General features: G+C 39.7%; 1 long non-coding RNA gene across 1 annotated transcript; it reads right to left on the reverse strand.

Moving 5' to 3' along the window:
• Positions 1-272: 272 nt before the first annotated feature.
• On the reverse strand, positions 273-4,136 carry LOC108367590 (uncharacterized). Its single transcript, XR_001848268.1, has 3 exons — positions 3,994-4,136; positions 3,673-3,674; positions 273-284 (listed from the first exon to the last, which is right to left on the reverse strand). It is a non-coding gene; the product is annotated as an uncharacterized LOC108367590 (long non-coding RNA).
• Positions 4,137-19,192: the final 15,056 nt, after the last annotated feature.

Genomic DNA, 19,192 nt, shown 5'->3' on the forward strand with positions numbered 1-19,192 from the left:
TTTTAGCTTTGAAGCCCTCATCTCAGACAGACGTGGACGGCCTCTCGGTAATTTTATTCAATGTCCCGCTATAGTCACTCCACTAAAAATACTTTTTAATAAATCTCTAGCAGCCGGTGTCTTCGTTGATGATTGGAAATTGACTACAGTAACACCAATCTTTAAAAGTGGCAAAAAGAATGATGTACGAAACTATAGACCAATTTTCAAGCTGTCGACTACTTCCAAATTATTCGAAGCTATCAGTAAAGAGAAAGTATACTTTGCTACGAAAAGTTTAATTTCTTCCAACCAACATGGTTTTGTATCAGGCAGGTCCACGGTCTCCAACCTGGCCGTTTTCAGCGAATATTGCATTGAATCATTTTCGTCCGGACTTCAAGTAGATTGCACCTACACAGATTTCTCTAACGCTTTTGACACCGTGTCATATAGAATTCTCTTACGTTAATTGGGCTCTTTTGGTTTTTACTCGATTTTCCTTCAATGGTTGGAATCATATCTAAGTGAAAGGCGTTGTCTGGTTACGATTGGGGGCGAATCCTCTGCTCCTTTCATTGCCACTTAAGGGGTACCTCAAGGAAGTGTTCTAGGTCCTCTACTTTTCGTCCTATTTATAATTGATATAAGCAGTTGCTTTTCTTTTGCTAATCACTTATTATACGCAGATGACTTGCAAGTTTTTGCCGCAGTAAGAAATTTAAACGATGTAGCTAGGCTTCAGGCTGATCTTAATGAACCTGCCTGTTGGTGTACTAATTCCTTTATATCTTTAAATATTAAAAAATGTTGTCAAGTCACGTACTCCAATTCTCGTGATCCTCTGCAATCGTCATACAATATCTCTAATAATGTCCTTCAATCTGTGGATGAGATCAAAGACCTTGGAGTGATTTTTGACTCACATCTCTTTCTTAAGTCACATCAATTTTATTATCTCGAAGTCCTACTCGATTACACAATTAAATTATTGTTTACTGCATTTGTTCGGTCCAGGCTGGAGTATGCTTTATTAATTTGGAGATTCTTGCTATAGCAAGAATTGAACGGGGGCAAAAGGTGTTTCTGATCTTCGCTCTAAGATGTCTAAATTTCTTGGACCCTATTCCATCGTATAACTCCCGCCAGCTTTTAATAAACTTAAAGTCGCTTGAACGCAGAAGGTCGATACTATCACTGTCTTTCGTTTTTAATTCAATTCAAGGGGACATTGATTGTGAGTTTCTGTTGCAACGCATAAAAGTTCTTATTCCGGCAAGAACTTTACGAAGCTCTTACCCTTTTTACCTTAAANGGCAAAAGGTGTTTCTGATCTTCGCTCTAAGATGTCTAAATTTCTTGGACCCTATTCCATCGTATAACTCCCGCCAGCTTTTAATAAACTTAAAGTCGCTTGAACGCAGAAGGTCGATACTATCACTGTCTTTCGTTTTTAATTCAATTCAAGGGGACATTGATTGTGAGTTTCTGTTGCAACGCATAAAAGTTCTTATTCCGGCAAGAACTTTACGAAGCTCTTACCCTTTTTACCTTAAGATTTTCAAAACCAATTATGAATCCAATGCACCAATTGCACGGGCGCTTCGTGAATTTAATGAGATCTCGAATTCCATTTCGTTTGATTTTTCAATTTCTAAGAATCAGTTGACTCTTCTGTTGAATTCATCTTTTTAACTGTCATACATTTAATAAACCAATGTAGCAATTTTTATTTTAGTCATAATTTATCTTCGAACTATTACAATCTGGCAACGCTGCAACATGTCAAGTAAATTCATGTGTGGTGTTTGTCGCGAAATAATAAATGTTAATTCGTCTAGTATTCTATGTAATGAATGTAATAAATGGATCCATGCAATGTGCACCGGTCTGGACCGCAAAGAATTTAAGAATATTGCACCGGAGGTCAAGAAGAAAGGACTTAAGCGGAAATGTACCGCCTGCATAAGTGAGGTTACTGTCTACGTATCGAATGACATGTCTGAAGCTGACTGTGATGAGTCTGCCGCCAAAACTATTGAGGGCATATTTGAAAAATACTTCGTCCCGTTCAAAAATGACATTGGAAACAGCTGAGTAGATATTAGGGCTGAGTTAAAGAAAGTTAACAAACAAAATGAAACCATCACGAAACAGTACTCCGAAGTAGAGAAACGCGTTAGCGTACTCGAAAAAATCATAAATAACATTGAGAGGGAGGAAAACGTGGTAGCACTCAACTTGCCGGAGTCCACGAAAACTGATGGCGTCGACTGACTTAGAGATGACCGTGAGCAGTTAGCTGTTGCCCTCCCACAGGAATTGACCGAAACTTTGTCAACACTGAAACTTCGTAGGCTCGGCCGTCCGTCAGGTAGTAGACCCCGACCGCTGCTAATAGAAAGACCCTCTAAGACGATTAAATACATTGATGGCATCCCAAGGTTGGTGGACAAACCAAAGCCGCAAACGCGCAAGCGGGCAGACAGAGCGCCAATAAACCAATAATTTACTATCAGGATACAAGGGGGTTGCGAACAAAGCTTAAGGATTTCTTAACCTCCACCGCAAGCCTCGAAGCAGATGTTATATGTGTGAGCGAGTCGTGGTTGCACTCGTCTATCTCGGACGGTGAAATTATCGATGGTACATATGCTATTTTTAGAAAGGATAGGGATCAACTAACAAGCAGCCACGACCGTGGTGGAGGTGTATTCATAGCAGTCAAAAGGGGTATCCGTGCTGAACTGGTAGACCACGATCACATAGAGCAAGTGCTAGTAAAAATCAGGGGTCTAAAATGTGACCTAATCTTAGAATGTGTATATATCCCACCTTATTCATAACCGGCGACGTACAAAGCCCACTTGGAAACAGTGTCTTATATCAATGCAACGAACGCGAATTGTAAACGACTAATCATTGGCGATTATAACTTTCCTAGTAGCTCGAGCCCTGAAAATTGTGAAATTCTCACCCACACAGAATATATTCTTAGTGGATGTCAACAAGCCAACAAAGTGCCAAATTCCAAAGGCCAGTTATTGGATCTTTGTTTCAGCAACATCGAAGTAACGGTTAAAAAAACTGATCCTATTGTCACTGAGGACGGATACCACCCTGCCTTGGGTGTGAACGTTCATTTCCAATCAAATCTGAAGGTGACCACCCCCAAACTCAATCATTTCTTCTCAAACAAGCTTGATACGATCGATGAAAAAGTTAACCTATTTTATGAACTAGTCTTTGAAGGTATCGCGCGGTTTGTTCCAGTAGTTCGTAGGAGAAACAATGAATTTCCCTATCTAGTTTACTAAGCAATTAATAACAAAAATTAAACAAAAAAGGCAGCTTATGCTTCTTACAAGAAGAATAACTCAAGCGTTAGTTACAGCAAGTTTCGTGCTCTACGGCTCGAATGTAAAACCATCAGTGCAGCCTGTTATAAGAAATACGTCGCTAGGGTGGAAAACAGTATCAACACAGATGCAAACAAGTTCTGGAGCTATATTAAAAATAAACGGCGAAATTGCATTGATATTCCAACAACTGTAACATGGGAAACTACGTCAGCAAGTAATGAAGAAGTAAGCTATTTGCTTCGTATTTCAATAGTATATATACCCACCGTCTATGGCCGGTAATATTGGCATAGATACATCATATCTGACAGGAAGTGACGCTGATTTAAACAACTTTGACACCTGCTATAACGATGTCTTTACACAGCTCTTAAAACTAAATGCTCGAAAAGGGGCAGGTCCAGATGGGTTGGCAAACGTGTTTTTGAAAAACTGTGCTTTTAGCCTTTGCGAACCAATATGTCACATCTTCAGCAAATCCCTTCAAACGAGGATCTTCCTCTCTGCCTGGAAGGTAGTTTATATTAGCCCTATTCATAAATCCGGCCTGAGATCGAATGTCTGTAATTATCGACCAATATGCATCCAGTCGTCGCTGGCTAAGCTACTGGAGAAAATGGTACTGCCCCATATGACCTTTGCCTTCAAAAACATTCAGCCGCATTGCGTAAGTCGTAAATTAGGCTAAAGTGTACGAATCGACAACAGTAGCATTGTCTATTGTCGTACTGAAATAAGTAAACGACCAAAATCATCGAAAACTATACAGTGCTGCCAAGTTTTTCCGTTTTAATACACTAGTNGCTGGCTAAGCTACTGGAGAAAATGGTACTGCCCCATATGACCTTTGCCTTCAGAAACATTATAACTACCAGGCAACACGGATTCATTGGTGGCAGGTCAACGCCCACTAACCTGTATCAGTATATTAATTACGCTTTGGACGCAATGGGCGACAGCAAAGATGTCCATGCAATTTATACGGATTTCAGCAAGGCTTTTGACATGGTGGACCATAGCATACTAATCCAGAAACTTGGCTCATATGGAGTAAAAGGGAACGCTTTGGAATGGTTTCGATCCTACCTGTGTAATAGGCATCTGCAAGTCAGAGTTAATGGCCACATATCGAGCAGTTTTGTTACAACATCAGGGGTGCCACAAGGGTCACACTTGGGCCCAATACTGTTTAATATCTCTGTGAATGACATAGGTAACCAATTTAAATCGGAACACCTACTGTATGCTGACGACCTAAAAATGTTTAACCAAATAACTAGTACAGATGATATGAGTAAATTACAGAATGATATCAATAGCCTAAGTGTCTGGTGCACATCAAATAAGCTTAGTCTAAAAATAAGTAAATGTATTGTCATGTCATTTTCGCGTTCGCATAAGCCACACCCACCTGTATACTGCCTGAATGGCCAAAAGCTGCAGGTGGTCACCACTATCAAGGACCTTGGAGTAACGGTTGACAACGAGTTGAGCTTTGCTAATCACATTAACGACATATCGCTACGTGCACATAGAGTGTTGGGCCTCATTATCAGGTCTGGCAGAGATTTCCGCGACCCATACACACTCATACGCCTGTTTGATGCATTGGTTAAACCTATACTCGAATATTGCAATATTGNTCACATTAACGACATATCGCTACGTGCACGTAGAGTGTTGGGCCTCATTATCACGTCTGGCAGAGATTTCCGCGACCCATACACACTCATACGCCTGTTTGATGCCTTGGTTAAACCTATACTCGAATATTGCAATATTGTCTGGGCGCCTTTCACTGATCAGCTTGTAAACCGACTGGAATCTACTCAGCATAAGTTCTGTAAATACTTATCCTGGTTTTTAAATTCAGTGGGAGCAGCGATGAGCACGGATGATGTCTATAACCACTTCAAAATTAACAGCCTGTCGTGTAGAAGGCAGGCTTGTGACCTGCTTTTCTTTTATAAACTTGTTAACGGCATCGTTATCTCACCTGAGATTTTAGCTCAATTTTCTCTCATTTGTCCAAGAGCAGGCCTCCGATATAATCGACTACTTGAAATTAAAAAGACTACAAAGAACTACGTGTGGAATGGACCCAGAAGCAGAATCGCTAGATTAGTTAACGAACACAGCTCTACATTGAACTTTTTCGGTGGATCTTACAACCAGTTCACAAAAATGTAAAGGAGCAACTCTATAATCATCGATAACCCCACTTTAAAAATAGTAGATATAACGAATCCTGCTTGAATTCATATTTTAAAAGTCCGGAACATATTGCTCTTATCTATTTTATACTTTTCATGTGTGATTGTTTTTAAGCGTAGAGCCGTTTGGCTATAAGCGTTAAGCATAAATAAATAAATAAACTAATTTTGAATGATTTGTATTAGCACTAAGTGAGTAGTCAGTAAGAACCATTGTGTTTTTTGACTAAATAAATAAATAAATAAATAAATAAATAAATAAATAAATAAATAAATAAATAAATAAATAAGTCTCGATGTTTCGTCCATGAAGTTTCTGAAATCCTGTTTCAATGCTTTGTTGGCTCCTACGAAGTTCGTCCCGTTATCAGATGATACTTTTCGAGGACAACCGCGTCTTGACACAAACCTTTAAAAGGCCGCTAGAAAGGTGGAAGCTGATAAATCACTAGTTACCTCCAGGTGTATTGCCTTTGTCGCAAAGCAGACGAAAACGCAGGCATATCCCTTTGTTATAAAACATGCTCGGCCGGTATAATTTTTAATTTCGAACGGGCCAGTCGAATCACGCCGGTATTCGTGAAGGGCCGCGATACATCCGTTCGTTCAGGCGGGAGTGCTGCCATAGGTTGGTCTCGTGTCTTCTTCCTGTAAAGGAACTGTCAATACCCAACCAAAAACTGTCTCCTGTTCCAAAAGGGTACCCAAAATATTCTTCTTCATTTGTTCTTTCATAATAGCTGGATACAAGTCCGCACCAATAATCATATCGACCTACTGAATTTTGTGGAAATTAACATCGGCTAATTCGATAGGGGGCAGTACACCAAGATCTGCTTTGTCAACTGAAATCTGGGGGAGGTTTCCTGTCAGTTGGGGTAGAATCAGGTCTGTTGCCTCAATTCTAAACTGGGGGTCGGCAGGTAAACCTAAAACAAACTGTGCGAGCTTTCGCACCTTAGCGGATAGTGTCGCATTTATTCCACATAAAATTGTGTCAATGGGGTTGCGCTCTGTCATGAAAGTCCCTTCTGAACCCGAAACAAGAAGAGCCCTAGCTTCAAAGTCCACTCCTAAGTGCCGAATGTGCACCATAGCCGTACCCAAAATTACGTATCTAGAACCAGCAGCAAACGGAGAGTTTACGTTACCGGATGTCGATGCGGCATTAGGCTGCTTTGCCTCTGCATTTCCCGCAGAAGGCCACCTGTTTGTGGCCGTAGTGCTGCGTCCAGCTTGGGTTCGGTGCAATAGTGAGTGGTGCAGCTGATGGCAACTCAAGCAATTGAAGGTACTCTTACAATTCCTCGCGATATGAGAATATTCTATGCATTTCACACATAAGTTATATTTTCTAACTACTTTACACCGATCGTCTACCTTCATTGCTAAGACTTGGGACATGATTTGAACGCATGGGACTGGTCTGAGCACAGCCTGCATGCAGGCTGCTTACATTGGGTATGATGAGCCGATATCTTTTTCCTAAACGGCTCCGCTGGCGCTGGTGGTACAATTTTTCAACCGGAGTTAACCGCGAATTATTTTTATAAATGGCCGTGAATAAGTCCCTAAGTGATGGCCACGCCATATAATCACAATAAAAAACCTCCGTATCGCATGGAGGAAGGTTAAGGCTTAGCCGTGGTGTTGGCTCAGGCTCATGGTTTATGGGGTTAAACGTTGAGGAGCTTGGCTGAGCAAAAGTCAAAATAAGGATGGTTTCACCCATCAACGCCGCACAAGTCATGTAAGCTGTATAGCAATCCTGTTATTTACATTTGGCTAAACTCATGGCCGCAACACCCGTATTGTCTTCAGACAAACTCCGCGAATTAGAATGGAGAGAATCTTTGACTTTTAGCCACAGTGCCCTAAGCTCCTCCTTCTGTATCTCAAGTGAAAAAACAGAGTGATTTCCACCTGGAGTCTGAGCTTTCTTTGAGATAATTTCTCACCCCAGCTACACTCGTTCGGTAGAGTCTTGACGCAGCTTCTTCTGTCATCTAAGCTTCTTAGGCTGGAGCTCCTGGTCACGCTCCTGACACTGGATACTGGCTGCTACACAAACTTAAGCACTTATTTAAATTTTTTGATTAATTTTTTTCACTATGAAAACACCAATGTCGCTGTATTGCGGCTCAAGTCGATTGCGCAAAATTGTCACACCAATGTTAAATTGTGAAGAAAAAGACAAATAAACTTGGTTTTAGTCAAGTGCTTTTAATATAAAGGATTCGATACTCGTTATAAATATCAATTTGGTTTTCTACAAGTGATTTACCTCCGTAAATATGATGTGGCTTGGTAGCGGATGTCCTCGCTCAGTAATCTCCAGAAAAGAAGTGAAGCTAACAATTTGCGGTTTTTTAGTTTGGACCGCCGGACAATAACTGACGTTGAAGGGAAACTTAACGAAAGCTCGTTGTCCGGCGGGATATTAGTTAACAGCTCGAAGGTTGTAATAAATGTATGAGCTTGTATGTTTGTGTAAGTGAGTATATAAGTTAACAGTAGGGCGGATCACTAGAGTGTTTAAAAGAATCTGTAGGCTGTCGGCCTAAACATTCGGGCCTCCTTGCGGTAAGCAATCATTTAGAAAATCTGTTGCGTCTCAGCTAACAGGCGCACATGGTTTATTGGAGGAGTTTTATTATTATTAATAATATTAATAAAAAGTAAAATTTCAAATCTGGAAACACCAATAAGCATTCCAGCAGCGGCGGCGGCGTCCATCAAGTTCGGCCTTCTTTCTTTGTCGCTACTACAGGAAAGAAANTTTTATTATTATTAATAATATTAATAAAAATTAAAATTTCAAATCTGGAAACACCAATAAGCATTCCAGCAGCGGCGGCGGGGTCCATCAAGTTCGGCCTTCTTTCTTTGTCGCTACTACAGGAAAGAAATTGAAAAAGGCAATTAAGGAAATAGATGTGGTTACCATTCAAATGCACTTTATTCACGACTTATCTTATATGTATATAAAAAATTCATTATTTTTTTTCCAATAGAAATAAAATCCAATTTGAAACTATGGATATAATTAAAAAACTCAATTTAAAAAACCTGGCTCTGCAGACTCCGGAGAGTACCCATCCAAAGATGGTGCTCTGTGCCAGCAGAGGCCCGAAGGTGTTCGGAAGAATGCCGGGTAGCAGAATATCGGCGTATACGTCGGTTCCGAGTACCAGACGAATCGGCGCGGAATTGTAAAACTTGGGATCAGCTAACCGGATATGTGCGTACGATGCGGCAATGGTCGGATCTACGCTGGTGCTTGGCGCTACTCGGTGAAAAAGGGGCATAACCACGGCATGGGCCGCAACTCGCCTATTCTGGCCGTGTTTCCCTCGGAGACATAAGAGACTGCCCGTTTGATCGCCGACTCGTGTTTGCTCCAGACGTAGCTCGCGGGCCAGGTCCGCAGATACAACTGTCGAGGGACTGCAAGCGTCAATAAGAGCGCGGACTAAATGCAGGCGACCTCTCGCCTCAACTTTAACCACGGCCGTCGGAGGAATAGCGACCATAGGGCGGAGGGTTGGCCCTACAACGGAGTTTTGCGCCGTTGGCCCATTACGGAACGCAACTGGCAGTGATTGCTGGCGAGGCCTAGTCGCCAGTCTATCTTCATGTGCGGATGGCGATGAATTGTGCAAAGATCGCTGCAGGCGGAAAGGCCGAGTTTCCGCTCTGCAATTTCTTTGGCGTCGCTGATGCGTTCGCTGTCGCTGATGCGTTCGTTGTCGCTTGTGGGGCAGTTGGTGCTTGTGTGGTCGTTGGCGATCGCGCTCGTGTTGGAATGGAGGAAAGACCTAGTTTCCGATCCCCTCGCAGTAAGGTGAAGAGGCCGAGTCTCCACTCCGAACTCGGTAATCTCGCCCTATTCAATATCTGGACGGAGAGGCCTGGTCTCTGTTCCAGAACCAGCTGCGTATATTGAGATAGCCGCCTCATAATTATTGCGCTCTTCTTCTTCGACTTGGACGCTCCAAGGCTCTTGTACTTCCTCTGTGGGTCGTCGAGCTTCACCGAGGTGAAGCATGGTATGGTGCTTCTCACCGCATCGACGGCATCGTCCTTCGCTGGTGCATCGTTCGGTTTCATGATCTGTGGCTAAGCAATTTCCATAGTATCGACCAAGTAGCGCTTCTCTTAACCTTTCTTCATGGGTTTTCGCGCGAAAAACCGGGCATACCCTTATTGGGTGATCGTCCCGATCAGACACACTTGCCCTTCCAACCGCTGCAAGTCTTTCCAAGTGGACCACTTTCATCTTGGTCCTCGGTCTCACCATTGTCTGGATTCGATGCACTGCGTCTTTCAGCCGTTTGTCAATCTTAAACGGATCTTTCCAGTCAAGTCTTTGCTTGGAGGTAAAGATTTTCTTCTGGTGCGACATGTACAACCACAATGCGTTACTGGACATTGCTTCCGGCTTACCAAAGAGAGTGCACCATCTCACATGGTCGCGCTTCTGCCGGCCACTGGTGGTGATCAGACCATGTCTCTTCTTGTGGGCACCCTTTCGCCAGATCTATGCCGCATCATCTGTCCATGACACCCAGACTCCCGCTTTCGTGCTGCACTGCCTTTAGCACATCTTGCTACATCCGGATCCCTACGCTGAAGCTTCCGCCGTCGTTTCGTATCTCGCTCTTCCGCCGATGCCAAATTCATTGACCGGACATGTATAATCTCGCCCTTGGCTTCCGGCTTAACTGCTCCCCTTTGCCGACCACCTTTTTCGGGACACTTCAAAGCGCGCCCACTGCTTCCACAGCCGCTTTCATTTCCGGCCAGCGGCGTATCACCATTGCAACGGGGTTTAGCGGCTTTCCTCCTGCCAGAAACACTGCCTGGCTTGCCATGACCACTTCCTTGTTGCGACCTCTTCTTCACTGAGCTGGAAGAACCGTCACGCTTTTCCTGTATCGGTGAACCACTTCCTTCTCCTGACGAAACCATTTCGTCTCCATCACTGTCAACCTTCTCTACGACCAACCGTCTGCTGAAGCACTGGTTGTCGTAACCAACCCTAAGTGGCACTTTCCTGTCGCCATAGGTTAGGATCATTCCCTGGAGGTCAATCTTCATGCCTCGCCCAAGTAGGAAATCCACGCCGATGATGACTTCATCTACAATGTCTGCCACAATAAACTTCGTGTACGAGGCCAACCCGTCCATTATTACCTCGCATAGTACTTCTCCTAACACTTGGGTTCGCTCACCAGTTGCAGTCTGCAGCTTTGCTTCAGGTAGTGGCTTCACATAAAAGTCACATCAGGTCGAATAATGGAATGTGGCGCTCCAGTATCCACTGTCAGAACTCGCTCCTGCCCATTCACACATCNACAATAAACTTCGTGTACGAGGCCAACCCGTCCATTATTACCTCGCATAGTACTTCTCCTAACACTTGGGTTCGCTCACCAGTTGCAGTCTGCAGCTTTGCTTCAGGTAGTGGCTTCACATAAAAGTCACATCAGGTCGAATAATGGAATGTGGCGCTCCAGTATCCACTGTCAGAACTCGCTCCTGCCCATTCACACATCCACCAATAGTGAGGTTGCTCGCATTCCGGCCAATTTGTGAGACGGAGATTATGGGCCCTTCAACTTCTGGAGCCAGCACGCGGCCCTTCCTGCTGGCTTGTTTCAGTTTAACGACTGATTGGAGTCGGCTTCGTCTCCTTCAGCCCTGCGTTTGCGTCCTGCTGAATTGTTGAGCCCCCTGGAACTTGCGCTGCAATCGCGGGCGAAGTGGCGTGGCTTTCCACATTTAAAAAATTTTCCAGATCCATGCTTTTTCTCGCCCAGCAGTTGGATTAGCTTCTTCAGCATTTCATTTGTCTCGTCCGGTGTTTCCACTTCCACTCGATGGGCTTTGTAGGCTGGTTTACTTAGTAGTGCTGCCGTTTCACGTGTCTAAGCATACGAGACGGTTTCAGCAAATGATTCCTTTGGATTTGCGTACGTCTATCGCTTGGTATACATGTCCCGTATTCCGTTGATGAACCTGATGAAGATGCGTCTCCAATTGCCAAATGAGCCAACCTTTCAATCTCAGAAGCAAATTCCTGTAAAGTCTCGTTGGATTTCTGGCAGCGATTCTCCAGCTCCATCTGGTATATCTGGCTCCTGTGCTCGCTATCATAACGTCTTTCCACTGCACCCATTAACGCATCGTAATTGTTCCTTTCACAGTCGAGAATAATCTGCAAGATTTCCGCTGCAGGTCCTTTCAATGCGACGAATAATGCATCGGATTTATCCTCCATGCTCCAACGATTTGCTGTAGCCGTCTTTTCGAACTGGAGCTTAAAGACCTGGAAAGGAATCGTGCCGTCAAAGGACGGGGTCTTTACCTTGGGCGCACTCGTCGAAGTAGCTGGACGATTCAACTGCATATCTCAGAGACGACTTTCCAATTCTTCTATCTTAGCCTCAACTTTCTCCTTAATTAGCTCTTCGATTTTGTCTTGCCGCTCCTCGATTTTATCCCGTCTCTCTCTGAGTTCCGCGTTATCTTTGAATAAATTCTGCTCTAGCTGAGTAATCTTTTCATCTAGCTGCGAATACATGTACATTTTCTGTGCTTCCAGCTGCAATGACATGTGCGTTTTCTGTGTTTCCAGCTGGGACGACAGCTGTGATGACATCTGGGACATGGCGGCTAATAATGTGTTCATGTCCATAACTGTTGATGAACTAGGAGCCTTTTGCTGTTCTTCAATCTTCCCGGATGTTGTTGACAATTAGCAAAAAAAGTTCATAAAATATGGTGTTAATGATTGAGTGTTTGACAATCGCATATTATCGGCACCGGTCGATTTTTAAATGCCAACGTTCTGACCACAAATGTGCACCCACTTTTCATGCAAATTTACGCCTCTTGGCAAATCAAACAGACGCACAAACTTGTTCCAATCACAAAGCACTTCATATTATATCATAAATTTGTAATAAATCAAAATTTATAATTAAAATCGCTGCAGAAAACACATAAAATCACTAAAATATCACTACGAAGATGTAGAAGACGATGTGAACAGAACCAAATATCATCAAAAACGCTACGAAAACTTTTTTCGGAAAATCGATTACAAATACAACGATGGCGGATTACGTGATGTGTAGTCGTCGGTTCACTAGTGTAGGTACTGATTTCAATACGGCGCCATCTGAGTGTCATTACAGTAATGTCTAAATGCCACAGTTGTTGCAATCGAACACATCTTTAGGAATTGTATCAACTGTAAAAAAAATTGGTGCTCGAACATACAGTTTGCATTCTAATATCGTAAATAATTGTTTGGTATTGTGGAAAGTTTTGTTGGTCATCAGGAGTGCAAATTCACCAGCTAACTGCAAGCTCTAGAGATAGATGACGCTCTTTGTAGCATATGAGGGAAGCAGTGTTGCCATTTTGCTACTTTTCGAGCTAGATTTAGCTCTTTATTTTTCTATTTAGCTCCGAAAATTAGGTTTTAGCTTCTAGCTAATTTGCTTGGTTTTAGCTCCAAACGAAATTTTCCTCTGGCAACACTGGAGGGAAGGCTGTTTGGCAGTGTTTCCAGGTCTTCGGCATGAGAATACGTCACTCTTGGTCGGAAAAACCGTCATTTCCTGCCCAAAAACGTCTTTTTCAAATGTATGCACACAGAATAGTTCTTATTAAACTTTTATTGTATAAAAAGGTACATACATAAGTATATATGTAAGGTGTATTAAAATGTCATTTCGACAGAGCACATTTAAAATTCATTGTAAACTGGTTTAAGATTGTTAATATAAATATCATTTTATATATACACTTTTTATCAGCTGATTAAGTCATCAATATTTTGATCGGCTGTGGCTGTCTTTCTTTTGTTTATTTAATGTTTAAATAAAAGCCAAGCTGATTATATAACAATCAAAATATAAATCCACATTTCGAACTTTGTGCAAAAATTATAAAAAATCTGCAAAGTTTCAGCTAAATTTTCAAGTTTTTATTCGGATTTTTAAGAATTTTTTGAGTATACAGTTTGATAGCCCATTATTTTCCAGGGTAATAATGTGAAAGTTTTAAGTTGCTAAAAAATCACGTTGATTTTTAATATTTTTTTTTCTTTTGTAGACATTTGGTTAGGTGGTCGATTGTCGAAAATGCTAAATTACGTTCTGCTAAGAAGGAGCATAGCAATATTTCAGCCTTTTTTGCGTTCATTACATTTTCAATGAAGTCTTAAAAAAGTCTCCTACTTTTTTCTGACTTTTTATGCTGGTACAGATTTTTTGGTGCTTTTGCGAGCGTGCGTGTTTCAATAGATCGAGCTGATCCTGATTCCTGATTTGGCTTTTAATGTGCACTTGCAAACATTGCAATAAGCCCCGTAACCTCAAGTGTTTACAAAACCAACCTTTGAACGCGGGATCCTTAGTCCAATAATCCAAAAAAAAAAACCGTACGCTTGGTATACATCGTATTTAAGTCATTTGTGTCCAAAGGACAAATATCTTTTGAAGAAGCTTCTGCAAAAAACAAAGCTTGTTAAGATTTATTAAGAAGATAATTCAAAATCTGTTCTACTGACAAGATTTAGTAACCGAGAAAAATTACTGGGAAGTTAAAAAACGTCATTTTTTGCACAAAAAACGTCCGAACGTCAACAAGATACAAAAAACGTCCAAATGACATTAAAAACGGCAACCTGGCAACGCTGCTGTTTGGTTAAATATCGTATGTTAACCTTTGAGTAAATCACGTAAATACAAATTTTGACAAACTTGTAACTTCCTGATGAATGANAAACGGCAACCTGGCAACGCTGCTGTTTGGTTAAATATCGTATGTTAACCTTTGAGCAAATCACGTAAATACAAATTTTGACAAACTTGTAACTTCCTGATGAATGAAATGTCAGTCAGGATTAGCCACGAGGCCGTAAGTCGCGTAAATAGTAAAGGTGCAAAATTTTGGTTGAATTATTTAATTCATTATTTTTTATTTCAGGTTAGCTACTGCTGGGTCATGCTAGATATATTTTATTGATGTTACATGAGCAAATAATCCTGCCACCGAAAGTCGCTGCTGCTAGCGCTGCGTTTGCTTAAGTTTATATAATAATTAATTATTATGTAAGCCTTGTATAAATAAAAAAAATAAAAATAAAACAAAATCCTGTCACTACCAATTTGAAACGTTTTTTACTGAACGCAACTTCAGCTGCTGCATAAGCACCACAATAATAATATTCAAGGTTAAAAGCGCGGAGTATGTATGAATGTACATATGTTAGCGCAAGGAAGCTCCCAAGATCAATCGCCCGTTGCAAAAACAAATTCACCGGCCGTACCGATATGTATATGGGTGCCGCCGAAAACTGACAAATGGTTTGCGTTACTGAAACTAAAGTGATGTTATTAACAACATTTCTTCCGTGCTCAAATGGGAACCCTGAATTTAAAAAATCTACATATTAAGATGACAGCATGAAGTTGTTGCCGTATGTTCTCCAATATTGGTATGCACATATGTATGTTTAAAAAAATGTATGTGTTAGCGATATACTTTGCGTTAGAGCTACACTTTTATAAATGGCACTCACACCCTGCAAATGACCCACGTTTGGTTATGAAAGGCACAAGCAAGCGATACCTAGGGTCTCTGTTCGTACAAAAAAAATTTCCCAAACAAACCAGAACGTATTCATCTTCACATGGAATGTCTATGTGTATCATGGTGGGTCGTGCTTTATGAGAATGGGCTTGTTCGATTCATGTAATACATAGAAGCGGCAATACTGCAGCAGTGATGAAAATTTACATCACTGCTGCAAGTGCCCAACTGATATAACCAGGGATGCCGTTTGGATCTAAATAGATCCAATTGGATACATTTTTAGAAAAATTTTTGCGGGATATTTATTTTTTCCGGTCAGTATAAATGTGGATACTTTTTTAAATAGGCCAAAATTTTATATTTCCTATAAAGTTTTTTTCGTTCAAGAATCGATTTTCATTAAAGATGGTAGAAAGCATTACGTTTTCTGAACGTATAAAGAATCGCTACTTAAGCGTGAAATTAAAGCATTTTATTTTTTGGGAACGAAGCAATGAACATATGAAGAGATCTCACCAAAATAGGTATAAGCGTAATTGTTTTAATTAGCTTAAAGGATGCTTTAAGCAAGATCATAATATACATATCGTCGTTTAAAGTACAAAACCGCGTATCATCAAAAAGCAAAACCGCGCATGTGACGTTGCATAATTTATTTTCTAGAGAGTAAAAACACTTATATTTCAAAATGGTTCTCTTTTTTATAAAGCAATCGCATTTCTGGCTAGTATATTTCAGGACGAATGGATAAGGATTGAGCCAAGAGCTTGTGTGAGCAAATCCAATTTTTGGCAGCAAATGTCAGTTACGCGGTTTTGCAGAATGACGATACGCGGTTTTGTACTTTAAACGACGATATACATATGTATATAAAGTAAATTATACTCTTTCTGTAGTAATCTCTTTCATATCACATATTTTCATTTGTTAATTTAAAAAGAAAGAAGATTTCAATGTAGTTTAAAAAACTAACTTTGATTTATTTAAGGAGACTTTTATGAATTTTACTGAAAAGACTTTAAATACACTCTAAAAATTTTTTGTTTATTTGCGCATATTAAGAGAGGTAACCAGTTTCCTCTTTTAATGTGTGCAAATTCGCACGCCGTGTAATAAAATTAATCATTGCCTGTTTACTCTTACATACCAAATTTGTCGCAAGAGCAAAATTACACATAACATGTTTAAAATAAAGTAATGTTTATTATTAGTAGGAAATGAGTAGTCCACTTGCAAACAGCGTTATGTGATTTTATAATAGAAAGCCATAAATTTGAAAAAGCGACTACGACAACAAGTAACATTTAAATTGAATCTTTTTTATTATTACCTGAAAATTTGGATAAATAGGAGCCTTATAAAATTGTAACATAACATAACATGTCATAAGATAACATTAACAGTCTATACGACCTAAAGCAGCTTTCTAAGTTCATCAGAAGATTGATACTTTTGAAAGTTCATAAATAAGTATGATAGCGCCTTTGGAAGAAGACTTAACATTTGATGCTATTTTTTCAGAATATAAAAAGATTTTGCACTCTGTTGTTAGTGGACATGCAACTACTTTAAATACTGGTACGTAATCCGCCAAAAACTAAGAATCGAAAAAATTTTACATAGCGCACTTTGCAAGTAGACTACTCAAATGTATTTGTAGTTTGAAAAATTTTGCAATTTTTCTTCTATATATGTGTATTTATGTGTATATTTTAAAGATCTCAAGTTCAAAATCAAATACTGAACATCTTATACGTATATTTATACAGATTCTTGTTGAAATATAGATATTTTTCAGTAGTAGTTTTACATGCTCTTTTTAGAGTGTACTTGCTATTTATATATATATATATTTACTTTGCAAAATACTTATGCACAAAAAATGTACTTTATAAATTGAAATTACAAATGTTTCATTTTATGCACATGTATTCCAAGTCCTTAAGATGGGTAAAATTATGTCTTTTTCATGAGAATGTTTGGTTTTCTTACAAATTATGAGATGTATATGTAAAAAAAGAAAATTGGATACATTTGGATACATTTTTGGCTTGGTAAGGGATACATTTTCTTGAGACGGCGCGGCAACACTGTATATAACGTTGTTATAGCGTAATACTGCGGTTGTGATTGCAACTCAAACAAGCCCAATTCATTAGTATGTTTTCTTGATCAGAAACAAATACATATGGCTCATTTCATCTCAAATCACCCAGGCCGGGGGAAAGTGAATTTAAGTTTGCGATAAAACTCACAGGGATTGTTCTTTGTACAATTTAAGGAGACACGTATTTTTTCTTTTTGCTCAGAAATGCGAATTTTTCGAATAATGATTTTTTTTTCTTTTTGAGTACAAACACTTATTTTTTCCTCTCTTAATAGCAACTTTTGACGAAATCGTTTATAACTGCCGCAAATAAGCAAGGTTTTTAACGATTTTTTTTTTAATTGCAGATATTGATCTACTGAATGGATCTAGTGAACTAAACATCAGTAATCATTGTTTATAAACAAAAAAAAATTTTTTTTTTTCAAATTAATTTTTTTTTACAAATCGCCACATCTTTTTTTTCTCTCAAACTTTTTTGTCTATTAGGGAATAGTATAAACTATTTTCAGTACGAGTAGCAATATGCAAAAATTCGTCGTTTTCGATTTATGATTTTTTTTTCTGAAAATGTACTTATATGATGCTATCAGATTTTCGTGCCAGTTGAGAGCACAAAAATTGTTGCCCATTATGTTAAAGTTTCCTTGCTGAACATTTTTTGAGGTTGCCCGATCAGAGCAAAAAGTTTTTCCCAATTCGGCTCTAATTTTGGCCCAATTGGGGCCCAATCAGCGATTTGCCTAATCTATCGAAGATTTCCCCAACCAGTGCTCACATTTTGCTCAAACTGAACATGCATACGCAATTAAAACTTTTTTATCGATAAAATCACACATATGAAACTCGGTGAGATTCATTGACTAAATTGCTTACTGCAGTATGAGGAGCAAGGCGAAAAAAGTCATTGAAAGTGTGGCTGGAAGTGTTACTGAATTTTTACTGGATAAATTTTTAATAGCAACTATTTGCTAGTAAGAAAAACAGCTGATGGCATGATGCTTATTGTAAATCACATTAAGAAAATAATTGTTTGTGGTGCTTTTAGAGTTAAAAATCAACGATAAGTCGCAGCTATGTATTTGAATTGATCGGGCTACAAAACTGCATACTCAAAATATGTATTTCTAGGAAATCTTATTAAAAAGCTTTACGAAAGTTTGTTCATTTTTTTAATGTTGCGCAAAGATTAAACTTTGGATTTATACGGGTCTTGTTAAAGGGTAAACTGCATTTTTATAAACAAATAATTAAAATTAATTAATATAATTTTAAGATAAATGGCCAATCTAGTTAACATGTGTAAAGTTTTGATAAGCACTTGAAATGTCAAGTTTTAGTACTGAATTCAAAGAAGATGTCTCTTTTATCCATTCATAATGACTTAAAAAAATTTGTTTGTTAAGAAGTGTATCTTAAAATATCTTCCTTGACATTTATGTTAAAAGTGTAAAATATGTAAAAGTACCTACATAAACTTTCCCGTGAATACGATCAAATCATTGGTCTTGAAGGGAATCTGTGTATGGATATGCATATGAGCATATTCGATACAATTTACAGTCGAAAAGTATAGTTTTTGTATAGATTTTGTACTGAAGGAACAATTTTATTTCCCAACACTGTAGGGAACTAAGAAAAATGGCCTAGCGTATTTCGCAAATATTCAAATACATAATCCACCAACCGATAATTTTAGTCTGCAGCGTCTGTTCACCAGTAGGTGCGGCTGCAAGCGGGTGTCTGCTTGGAGCAAGCGGCTCGCTATATAAACGTGTATTTGGTTGCGAAACCACCCCCGTCCCAGCAATGGGTTGTGCGCTGGGCTTGGGACCCGCCACGTAAAAACCACTTCCAGTGAAGAAGCAAGGCAAAGCCTCGGATGAGACCCCCCCTTATGATGACGACCACGGCAAATG

This window comes from Rhagoletis zephyria, unplaced genomic scaffold (genome assembly GCF_001687245.7).
Source record: "Rhagoletis zephyria isolate East Lansing unplaced genomic scaffold, Rhagoletis_zephyria_1.1 Rzeph_scaffold_02739, whole genome shotgun sequence".
Lineage (NCBI taxonomy): Eukaryota > Metazoa > Arthropoda > Insecta > Diptera > Tephritidae > Rhagoletis > Rhagoletis zephyria.